Here is a 12,030-nt window from a genome sequence, read left to right on the forward strand (position 1 = left end):
TTTCTCTAGACTGTGTGTGATTGCATGTGCCTTCAATCCAGCACTTTGTACAAAGACAGACAGATCTCTGTGAGTGTGAGACCCCTTGATCTACATAACAAGTTCCAGACCAGTAAGATTGTACATAAGACCCAGTGACAAATATGGATTATAACTATAACTGCAACAATTAGGGTTGCAGGAAGGTTGCCATGACCTTGAAGACAGCCTAGGTTGTAGAGTATTGCAGGGATGATGGGCTACAGAATTAATTTTGTCTCAAAAGCAAAACAAAAAGAAGTGTTTGTTTATTCCAATTAAAGCAGACATAAACAACAGATCAATGAAAAGATTTACTTCACATCTAACTCAGCGAAGCAGTGATTTTATTTGGGGTTACTTCAGACACATGAGTGACTCAGGTAGCTATACCAAAAGCCCCACCCTAGTCAATTCATACAAAACCTTAGGGAGGGAAAGTGGCTTGTGAGCCCCGTGACTACCTCTCTCTCCATGAAGGAATGCCCAATTTTGAGAGTGTCTTGTGTGTATGGTCACAGTTGTTCTGCACTTGGATAGGAATGATCATGCCAAGCTTAGAGGAAATAGTTATATTACACATTAAGATGGGGGGGAGCAGAACAGCACCCTGAACTATGTCAATAATCCCATGGAATCTGTTAAAGAACAAAAGTAGGACACTCAACCAGGTAGCAGAATCCAACAACATGGAAATATCAGTATATTTCTATATACCAGCAACTTGTAGACACTGAGATGAAATGAAATAACATTTATAGCTATTCAAAAGTACATTTAGGTATAAATCTAAAAACATGCATTGGGAATATGGATGCTGGAAGATCTAGATATTTACTGTTGAAAAACCTAACAGTAACCATGTGGTCTCCCCAAAGTGATTTTATTGAAATCCAGCAAAAAAAAAAAATTTGTTGTTGTTTTTTGTTTGTTTGGTTTTGGTTTTGGTTTTGGTTTTCAAGACAGGGTTTCTCTGTGTAGCCCTGGCTGTCCTGGAATTCATTCTGTACACCAGGCTGGCCTTGAACTCAGAAATCCTCCTGCCTCTGCCTCCCAAGTGCTGGGGTTAAAGGTGTGCGCCACTGCTGCCTGGTACAATATTTTGTTATAGATATAAACTTATTCTAAATTTTACAGGAAGATAAACTTGAACAGTTTGAGTTTGGTAAGAGGACTGTCGGCAGGTAAAGCCTCCTGCCATCAAACCCAATGGTTTGAATTGAGTCTCTAGGTTATGCTTGGTGGAAGGAGAAAATGATTCCCACAGTGGTCCTCAGACCTCCACACATGCCCATGGCACACCCATATTGACATACATGCATGCTAAATGAATATATTTTATAAGTTTGATAAGACTAAAATGGGAAGAATGTGTAGTATCAGTGATGAAATAGTCATGAAGATTAATGAAGCCGCAGAGAGCTAAGACCAGTCTTCCACACACAGGGCCAGTTGACTACACAAAGGGGCAAAACCAACTCAGTGGCCCTATCAACAGTGGGCAGAGAAACAAAATCTCAACGTGAACCTTGAGTCTTACATGAAACTTAACTCAAAGGAAAGCTATAAGCTTCATTTATAAGAGAGTGAAGGCAAGCCAGGCATAGCCACACACACCTTAGGACTAGCATTTGGGAGACAGAGGCAGGTGATTCTCTGTGAGTTTGAGGCCAGCCTGATCTACATAGACTCTATATTTCAAAAAAAAGTTTCTTAAGCATAATACCAATAAAAATGAGTGAACTGGGAGACCTGGTGCTGTGAACATATACTGTTCTTCCAGAAGACCTGAGTTTGGATCCCAGTGCCTATGTCAGGAGGCTCCCAGCCTCCTGTGACTCCATCTCTGGGAGATATGATGTCCTCTGGCCTCTACAGGCAGGTGCCACCATATCTGGCTCTTTGCTAAAATGAGATGCACCAAGAGCAGCTTTATTCTCACTGTCTGAGATGACTCTGAGCAGAGCACAGAGACAGGACAGGGACATCCTCTGTTGTGAGAAGGGACCGGAGCTCCTCCCTCACTGGTCATGCCTCTCACTGCTGGGCATCTTGCCACATTTCTTCAGTCCCAGCTCTTTGGAGGCAAGTGGATCTCTTGAGTTTGAAGCTAGCCTAGTCTACCTAAGGTGTTCCAGGCCAGCCAGAGCCACATAATGAAACCCTATCTAAACAACAAAACAACAAAGCTTTGTTTGATGTCTGAGTATCAAGATTTTAGCATGATGAGACCCATTTGCCTTGAGAGCAGCCGGCTTTCTCCTTTTGGATTAGAATTGTATGTTAAAGGAGCAGTATCCCAGGCTTGAGGCCTGACTGCTATCTTGGGCAGCACCTCATTGCTTGTTAAAGAATCTCAAACAAAACTACTTTGTCTCCTGTAAAGATATCCCCCTGCACTCCTCCATCCATGTGGGTAGATATTTACCATCTCAAATGTAATCCTGTCGGTATTCTCAAAATCCACTCAATGATCTCACTTAGATTTCCTAGCAACCCTTAAAAAATAGTACAGGCAAATCTACCCAAAATCATATAAATGACTATTAAAAAAAAAAAAAAAAGACCTGCAACTCTTCTTTTGATGCAGCCACACATACTATACTTTTGTGTTTCTGAGCCTTTCCTTTTCTCCTAACAAGCCTGCTCAAGTCTATATTAAAACACCTTGGTTTTCTTTAACTTTTTGTTTCCAATATAACCCAACTTCAGTTTCCCTTCCATCCACTCATCCCAGTCCCTACACCCACCTTTCCTCTCACCCAGATACACTCCTCTTTTTCCCTTGCAGGCCTCACAGGGATAGCCACTGAACAAGATACAATAAAACTAGGCACAGACCCTCATATCAAGGCTGACTGAGGTCACCCAGTAGGAAGAAAAGAGTCCCAAGAGCAGACAAAAGGGTCAGAGACTTACCCACTCCCACAAAAGTTCGAGGCTAACTTTTTATGCAGAGGACTCGTGCAGACCCATGCATGCTCCACGATTGGCCACCTCAGGCCTGGGAGCCCCTATGAGCCTTGCTTGGTTGATTTTGTGGGCTGTGTTCTCCTGGTGTTCTCAATCTTCTGGCTCCTACACTTCTCATACTAAATCTTCTACAGGATTGTCGTACTTGTCCCCCACCCCAGCTCTAAGGAAAGGGACCAAATTTGGGTTCTGTCTTCTTTTGATGTTTTAATGTGGGTCTCTGCATCTGCTCCCATCAGCTGCTGGCAGAAGCCTCTGTGATGGCTACTGGGCTAGGCACCGATCTAATGAGAATATAAGAATATCACTAGAAATCATTTTATTGATTTTTTTTCTGTAATAGGTCTCTGGCCTATCCATCCTGTGGTTCCTGGCCATCCAGGTAGTGTTGTGCATGGACTCTTCTTTTGGTATGGGTCTCAAGTCAAGACCAGTCAATTGGTTGGCTACTCCCACAAGTTCTGTGCCTCCATTTTCCCAACACATCTTGCAGGTAGAATAGATTGTCTAATCTGATATAAGAGAAAGTGAGAGTCAGGCAGTGGTGGCGCGCTCTTGTAATCCCAGCACTCTGGGAGACAGAAGCAGGTGGATTCCTGAGTTCAAGGCCAGCCTGGTCTACAGAGTGAGTTCCAGGACAGCCAGGGCTACACAGAGAAACCCTGTCTCGGAAAAAAAACCACACACACACACACACAGAGAGAGAGAGAGAGAGAGAGAGAGAGAGAGAGAGAGAGAGAGAGAGAGAGAGAGAGAGAGAAATAACTTTGAAAGCATTGGCATGGGAGACAACATCCTCAACAGAACACCCATAGCACCGGTGTAGTATAACCAATTTAAGCTTATCCCTAACTAGCTTACAAATAAATGAGACTCAGACTATGTTTTATTTGGCTTTGATAATTGCTGGGGGGAGTGTACTGGCTGGTTTTGTGGGTCAACTTGACACAGGCTGGTGTTATCACAGAGAAAGGAGCTTCAGTTGGGTAAGTGCCTCCATGAGATCCAGCTGTGGGACATTTTCTCAATTAGTGATCAAGTGGGGAGGGCCCCTTGTGGGTGGGGCCATCTCTGGGCTGGTGCTCTTGGGTTCTATAAGAGAGCAGGCTGAGCAAGTGAGGGGAAGCAAGCCACTAAGAAACATCTCTCCATGGCCTCTGCATCAGCTCCTGCTTCCTGACCTGCATGAGTTCCAGTCCTGACTTCCTTTGGTGGTCAACAGCAATGTGGAAAGTGTAAGCTGAATAAACCCTTTCCTTCCCAACTTGTTTCTTGGTCATGATGTTTGTGCAGGAATAGAAACCCTGACTAAGACAAATTGGTACCAGGAGTGGGATATTCCTATGGCAACCTGACCATGTTTTGGGGAGGACTGAAAGCACTTTGGAACTCTGGGCTGGAAGATCCATGCAGTGTTAAGAGTTCTGTGGGATGTTGTATAGGAGCTTGGAAGATAATGTGAACAGTGCAGAAGATGGAAGCCTGGGTTGTGAAATTTCACAGGGAAGATTAAAGACTCCTATCAGGGCTGTTGCTATTTTGATTTGACCTTTTGGAGACAGGGTTTCTCTGTATAGCCCTGGCTGTCCTGGAACTCACTCTGTAGACCAGGCTGGCCTCGAACTCAGAAATCTGCCTGCCTCTGCCTCCCAGAGTGCTGGGATTACAGGCGTGCGCCACCACCGCCCAGTGGCTGTTGCTATTTTGATTGTGAATGTTCTGGGTTAGCTGGGGCTGAAGAATTAGCTGTGATTAACAAGATACCAGAACTACTAAAGGGAAAACTGCATTACCGGGACTGTTGATATTGGTTAGCTAGAGCTAAGAAATTAGTGGTGATTAAGAAGAGACCAGCATCATTGAGGTGAAATCTTCTGGGAAGTGTTTTCTGAGAGCACATAGGCTGTGTTCCATAGATAGCCAAGGTTGTACCTTGTACCGTGGCTGGACTGCATAATGTGTGTAAGAGTCACCCAGGTGGTACTGGTTTTGAAAGCATGAAGGGGTCATGAAGAACAGCTTAGGCTCGGCACTGTGAGAGGCCATGGAAGGCCATTGGTGAAGGTGCAGCCTCGGTTGCAATTGATGACTCAAGACTGAAGGGGCCATGCAAAGGAGTTGAGGTTTGGCACCATGAAGAAAGCCTACGAGAGGCTATTGGTGAAGCCTAGTTACAGCAGAAGAGAACAGTGTTTTGGATATGCTAGTACCATGACCACCAAGAACAGCAGCAGCAGTAGAGTACAGGCAGCTGGAGCCTAGAAGACAAGGTGTGTGCTACAAAGGGCAGAGCTGGAAAAGTGACCCAAGCCCTTGGAGGAGCATAGAAGATCATGAGTGGATCCCAGACATTGGACAGTTGGAGTTTGATTTTATTTTGATTGTGACTGTGCCCTGATATTTTTCCCTCATGAAGGAAGAAAGTATTTTCGTGGAGCCCACAGTTAAGAGACTTTGAATTTTAAAAGATGTTGGATATTTTAAAGGGCTTGAACCTTTAATATGTAAAGACTGTGGGACTTTTTAAAGTTATTTAGATCTTGGGGATGAATAAGAAAGTAAGGATTGAGGCTTAATGATGTGTTTGTGTGCCAAGTTGACAAGGGGTCAATTGTACTGACTGGTTTTGTGTGTCAACTTGACACAGGCTGGAGTTAACACAGAGAAAGGAGCTTCAGTTAGGGAAGTGCCTCCATGAGATCCAGCTGTGGGGCATTTTCTCAATTATTGATCAAGTGGGGAGGGCCATCATTGTGGGTGGTGCCATCCCTGGGCTGGAAGTCTTGGGTTCTATAAGAAAGCAAGCTGAGCAATGGAAAGCAAGCCAGTAAGTAACATCCCTCCATAGCCTCTGTATCAGCTCCTGCTTCCTGACCTGCATGAGTTCCAGTTCTGACTTCCTTTGGCGATCAACAATAACGTGCAAAGTGTAAACCGAATAAACCTTTTCCTCCCCAACTTGCTTCTTAGTCATGATATTTGTGCAGGAATAGAAACCCTAACTAAGACAGGGGGACAGGAGGGTTAACTCTAATCTACTTTTCTAACTGCTGGCCTGTACCCTTCAGGTACAGAATTTAGTATTACAATACATAGCAACAGACCAAACCTCAATAATTCCCCTTTTTGTCTAAATAAAAGGCTCTTTCTCTTACAATAATAAACAACATATCCTAGAACAATTATGAAATTATTACAAATGTTATTAGGTAAGAGTTCCATTCAAAAAGTCCAATCTGTTTGTATTTGGAGGCTTGGGAGGAAGTAGCCTATTATCTATCTTATCCTGGTGAGTTTAGATTCTATATCTAAATCAGTTTCTATCCTAACTTGTTTACCATCCTAAAATCACCTTCGTATACCTAGAATATCCTATTAAATCCTAAACAACTTAAGCTTATAGTAAGACTATGACTATTTAATGTTCAGCCCCAACAGAGGTCTGAGAAGGAATAAATATTACCTGAGTATGCAGGAAGCACAAGGACACAGCTTCCAAAACTATAAAATTGACAGAAACAACTGCCCACCTGGACAGTCCTGAATATTCTCTATAACGTTGGAGCTTCTGTCTTTAGCCTTCTGACCCAGAATATCTGACAGACCATTTGTGAAGCAGGAATTATGAAGGACTTTCTTACCCTGTATTGGCAGAGCTTATCAGTCAACTATCCTGTGTCCATTTGTCCTTTTTGGAAAGTATTGTGCCTGCAGATAAAGTTAGGACTTCCCCACACACACACCCCATCCCCCAGTGGCAAGCTTGACACAATTAAAGCAACTTCATATGAAGGGTTATGATGCTCATGGTCTTCCAAGTTGAAGGGGGCTGCTGCCAGGAGCTGACATGTCTCAATGTCAAAAAGTCTTAAATTAATAGAAAACATCTTTAAATGCCATATTTTGTGAGTCTCTGAGTTTTTGAAGACCATCTATTCATAGCATATCTGAACAAGCAAATGTTGCTCGTTTCCAGATATCTATTATCTGTGCAACCTGGGATGGATGTCTTCGTGATAATACCGCACCTGACAAGACTATGAGTTTAACTGACATGCATGCTAACCTGCATTACTAATTATCCTAAACAGTTTGTAATAGCAGTTATTGAAAGGACTAGGATTAAAGCTGGAGAGATGGCTCAGCGGTTAAGAGCACTGACTGTTTTTCCAGAGGTCCTGAGTTCAATTTCCAGCCACCACATGGTGACTCAGAACCATCTGTATGATATTCTTCTTCTGGTATGTCTAAAGACAGCAACAGTGTACTCATATAAATAATTTTTTTGTTAAAGGGCTGGGATCAAACCTTGTACTTTTAAATGAATTATATAGGTACAATGCCCACCTAAAAGAGTAACAAAATTAATCTTAAATTTTGTCTCAATATACAAAAATTTCTACTAATGAAAACCTTAAACCTGTATCAATATATAAAATTCTATACCAGGGTAACAAAATATGACCTTATTTTTGTATCAATATACAAAATTTTTTATCAGTGTAAGATTATGGCTATAAAATGCTTTTGTTTTGATAGATTCAATAATCTTCTCCTATTTGTCTAATTTTTATAATATTTCTATATCACCCCTTTTTCTTTACAACCCCCTGTCCTTTACCTAGGAAAGAAAGAAGTCCCTGAGTCTAAGATCCCTATTTTGTTTCCTCCCTATCCAAAACTATAATTATTTGCAGTCATCACTAAAGTGACAATGTATCTATAATTCGTAAAATGACCAAAACCAACCACCCCAACTTAAGGGACTCAGACAACAGTCTTCTTATAATTAATTCCTGTTGATTTGGGGCAAAAAATTCCTTTTGGGGGGAGTCCAAGAAAATTAGAAAAACTGGTTAGTCTTAAGAAAGCTAGCTGTAGCATTTGTTGACTAGTTTCTATATATTGAGAAAGTGCAGGCTTAAATGAAATTCTGATTGGGACAGTCTGAAAGGTTAGATCAAGTGAGATAGCTGTTTTGAAAATGGCATGGAAGAAAGTAAGTCTTTACAGAAACAGCTTCAGTGCAGTTTAAACAGGATCCATCCAGTCCCACTCAGCCTCTCAGCATCCCCGAGGGTGGATCCTGTCAAAGGCTGCCCTTTTGTTGTTGTTGTTGTTATTGCTGTTTTAAGATTTATTTAATGTGTACAAATACACTGTAGCTGCTCCCAGACACACCAGAAGAGGGCATCAGATCCCATTGCAGATGGTTGTGAGCTACCATGTGGTTGCTGGGAATTGAACTCAGGACCTCTGGAAGAACAGTCAGTGCTCTTAACCACTGAGCCGTCTCTCCAGCCCAGGGCTGCCCTTTTGGTCTTCCATTCTGCAACATACAAAGTGTACATTCAATACCTACTTCTATAAAGACATTTGTATGGAATGTGCAGCATGCACAGATCAGTTAAGGATGCTTTCCTGCTCTTTGTTTGAGCAGGTGAAAGATACTTGTCTTTCTATAAAAGTTAGTTTGGATTGTATATTAGATTGTAATATCAAATTTTTATCTATACCATTTAAAAGAATGATATGAAAAGTCTTGAGGATTTTGTAGTCAACAAGATCTATTTGCTATGCAGAGGATTTATTTTGTTTTGTTTTTAATGTCTCAGCCAGTCTCAGCTGTTCTCAAGTACCAGGATCAGCACATACGTTACCTGTCTTGTTAAACTTGTCAATCTCCCACTTTTTGTTTATAGCTAAGATCTTTAGAGGGGTCCTCCAAGGTCAAATCTTATTTTCAGCAATTTAGATGGAAGATATAGCTTTTCTTTTCCTGTCAGAATAAACATAGACTCTCCTCCACAACATAACATATCCCCTTTCTTCCATTTTGGAATTAGGACTTCTATAGGCTGATCCTTTCTGAAAATCCAGTGTACCTTAGCAGTTGTGCTATTTGTCTAATTGACTTTAAAAATTTAAAGTAAAAAAAAGCACATTTTAAACCATCTTTGGGAGATATCATATCCCTCTTCTGTTCTATAAACATTTCTTTCAAAGTCCTGTTAGGTCTCTTTATGTTTGGCCTGTAAGACTGTATGCTGTCTCCACAATAGGCTTCATGCCCTGATATCCATAAAGCTGTTGTATTTTAATGGACATGTATGTCTGAGCATCATCAGTTTTTTTTTTAAAGATTTATTTATTTATATAGTGTATGTGAGTATACTGTAGTTCTCTTCAGACATACCAGAAAAGGGCACCAGACCCCATTACAGATGGTTGTGAGCCACCATGTGGTTGCTGGGAATTGAACTCAGGACCTCTGGAACAGCAGTCATTGCTCTTAACCGCTGAGCCGTCTCTCTAGCCTGAGCATCATCAGTTTCAATGTGTAAAAGCATCTCCAAGTTAGCCATCATCCCTACAAATGTGCAATTTCAGAATCATCCCCCTCAAAACTCAAGGATTTCTGAACGTGTATCAGTTGTATTATCTATCAATACTTGTAAATATCTCAGTCTCCAACCTCGATAAAATGAAACACACAGTCCACTGTGTGGTATTGCATTAAGTTAGCATCAGTAAACAGAATCTGGATTCGTAATTGAATATATTACATCTCTATAGGCTGCCGGTCTAGTTTCTCAAACTCCTGTGAAACCTTCCTGTCTGGAATTACATTTTTTGATGTTATTGGAAGTTCCAGATTGGACAGATTGGATTCCTTTGAGGGTTTTCTATTTTAATTCAAAGATTCTTTTAACCCCTCTTTTATGATCTCTATAATCTGGTATCTAATTTCTCAGTCTCTTCTTTCTCCAAGTCTGTCTTATTCTGATTTCTCTAAAAGATGACATACTTTCCCTCCATCCCAAATATAAAAAAAACATTTTTCTTTTTAATTTTGAAATTTCTCCCTAAGGACTTTATTTTCTATATTTAAATTCCAAATATTTGTATTATTTTTAATATTTAATTTCCTTTCACTTATATTGTTCTTTAAATTCAATACCTTATCAGTTTAGACTCTTGGGACCTTTCAGTTTGTACCTTGTGCTGCTTTAACACCAGCAGTTCAGCGAGCTCAGGGCTCCTTGCTCTGCTTCTGCCAGCCCTGGCCAGACCTCTCCAACTTGCCCTGTTTCTGCTCAGCTTTAGTCCTTCACCCCCCACCCCCCCCCACCCCCCCGGCATCTGCTAGCAGTATCTGGTCAACATGCCCTGCCATGCTTGTCTGTGCCACCACCTCTCGCCAGGCAGTGGGCTGGGGACTCAGTGAACCCAGAGTGCTGGCTTTCCAGAGCAGCATGCAGCTCTCGGAAGAACCACAGCTTGTAATTCTATCAGCAGCCAAGAAATGCAAGGCCTTCCCAGGTGCTATAATCTAGCTGGTCTCATGGAGTAGTAACTTGAAAGCCACAATTTTGGGGAGGGTTGTGCCTCTCTGCAGGGTAACTTGTCTCAGATAGTTTGGTTTTATGCCCCACATCAGACACCAAAATGTAGTACTTATCCCTGACTAGCTTGCAAATAAAACTCAAACTATGGTTATTTTATTTGGTTTTGACAATTACTGGGGGGGGGGGCGCAACCCTAATCTACTCTAATAACTGCTGGCCTGGCTCCTTCCCCAATGGTATATCCCAGATACTGCCATTTCTTCCAGCCACATGCTCACGGACCATCTCCACTTCCTCCTCCCCCAGTCCTTCAACCTTCTCTTCTTGTTTCTCTCCCCAACCAAGTCACCCCAAACCCACCTACCTCTAATCCCTCAAATAATTGGCTATAGCCAATTTTATTTAACTAGTAGTTTTAAATAAAAAAACAAGGTTTATATAACAAAAGCTTATAAACATAATAATTTACTTATAGGCCTAAACCTTCCCTTCAGGTACAAAATTTAATATTATAATACATAACAACAAACCATACCTCAACACACAGGCATCAAGATCAACAATTAACAAATGGGACCTCATGAAACCAAAAAGCTTCTTTTTGTAAGGCAAAGGACACCATCAATGTGACAAAATAACAGTGTGCAGAATAGGAAAGAAGGCTGGGTGTGGTGGCACATACCTTTAATTTCAGCACTTATGAGACAGAGGCAGGTGGTATCTCTGTGAGTTCAAGGCCAGCCTGGTCTACTGAGCAAGTTTCAGGACAGCTGGGGCTACACAGAGAAACCATGTTGGGGATGGGGAGAGACAAAGGGCACATACAGGGCTGATATAAAGAATATAAAGAACTCAACAAACTAGACATTAAGCAAGAAAACAAATAATCAGATCTTTAAAATGGTGTACAGATCTAAACAGAAAATTCTCAGTAGATGAAACTCATATGGCTGAGAAGCACATGAAGAAATGTTCAACATCCTTATCCATCAGGGAAATGCAAATTAAAACTACTTTAATCAATAAATTAAAAAAAAAACAACAACAAAAAAAAAACTACTTTAAAACACCTTCAAAAGGACAGTGTGATAGCTCATCAGGTACCAAACACAACAACCTGTTTGATTCCCAGTACCCACACATTGGGGAGAAGAACCAGTCTCTGACCCTTCATAGACATACTGTGGCACATATACACAGATGTTCATCAGTGTGTAAGCAAGTGGATAAATAAATACAATAAAACATTTAAAAGGAATATACAGCCAGTCCTGATTTTTTTTTTTTTTTTTTTTTTTTTTTTTGGTGTTTTTCGAGACAGGGTTTCTCTGTGTAGCCTTGGCTGTCCTGGAACTCACTCTGGAGACCAGGCTGGCCTCGAACTCAGAAATCCACCTGCCTCTGCCTCCCAGAGTGCTGGGATTACAGGCGTGCGCCACCACCACCCGGCCCTGAAGTATTTTTTAGCATTGAAGCCATCACGAGGTCCCTGAAATTCTGGAACTTCTTACACTGCTGTGAAGAGCAGTGGAGAGACATGCTTCCTAACAGGACAATCAGGCTTCTCTCTGCATTGGAGAATGGGCTGTGCTTGTAAGGTACTCATGATGCATTGCTCCTAATTTTGTGTTCCTACAGAGGTTTGTACCCTGCACTTGCTTAGCTTCTCTGCTTATGTGCATGTGGCTGT

The sequence above is a fragment of the Apodemus sylvaticus genome, chromosome 5 (genome assembly GCF_947179515.1).
Source record: "Apodemus sylvaticus chromosome 5, mApoSyl1.1, whole genome shotgun sequence".
NCBI lineage: Eukaryota > Metazoa > Chordata > Mammalia > Rodentia > Muridae > Apodemus > Apodemus sylvaticus.